Here is a 908-nt window from a genome sequence, read left to right on the forward strand (position 1 = left end):
GTTTTTGTTGTTGTTGTTGTTGCAACAGATATAGAAGCCACTTAAGAATGAACGCCATGACTAAGTACAGCAAAGCTCTGCAAATGTGCTAGTTTGGAAAACATTGTGTCTTTCAAGTAGAAAAATCACAGATGACTATTTTTTTCTTCCCACAGTTCAGACTAGAATACAGATGTTTAACCCAAGATCCAGGGATGGTCCTCAGAGAGATCAAAATCTCCTGACGGTGCCTGAAGACCACCCACTTTACCGTACAAAGTGTGGCTGGAGAAGGAAACAATATTCAGCAATATCACTGCCCACGGATGATGCACCAATCAGGGCAGTTAGTGAACTCCATCTGGCCAATCAGAAGTCAGAACAATAGGCAGAACAAGCGAGGCTGATGTGCCTTGTATCAGTCCAGACTCCAGGGACAGAACCTTCTCAAAGTGGGGGTGGAGAATGTGATTTTCGCGCCTAAAGCATTCCCTGGGATTGCTCTGACTTTCTCTCCCTTTCCATTCTTCCACACTGAGTAAGCATGCGCTGATTTTCTCTTTCCACTCTTCCTACCCCTCCCCTCCTCTGCGGTGCATTTGTTACCTAGTTATAATAAGGAGTGTATATGAGGCAGGCCACCATCTCAAATCCTTCCTGTCAGTTTCTAACTTTTTCAGGTTTGGGACTTTTCCTAGGAACTCTATAGTAACTTAAGAAATTTGGGCTGGGCACAATGGCTGACGCTTGTAATCCCTGCACTTCTGGAGGCCACAGCTGGTGGATCACTTGAACCCACTAGGCGGAGGTTGCAGTGAGCCATCATCATGTCACTGCACACCAGCCTGGGCAACAGAGTGAGACCCTGTATATAAAAAAAAAAAAAGAAAACGAAAAAACTCACTAAAATATTTCCTCCTGGCTCAAGC

Source organism: Piliocolobus tephrosceles, chromosome 12, assembly GCF_002776525.5.
Source record: "Piliocolobus tephrosceles isolate RC106 chromosome 12, ASM277652v3, whole genome shotgun sequence".
Taxonomy (NCBI): domain Eukaryota; kingdom Metazoa; phylum Chordata; class Mammalia; order Primates; family Cercopithecidae; genus Piliocolobus; species Piliocolobus tephrosceles.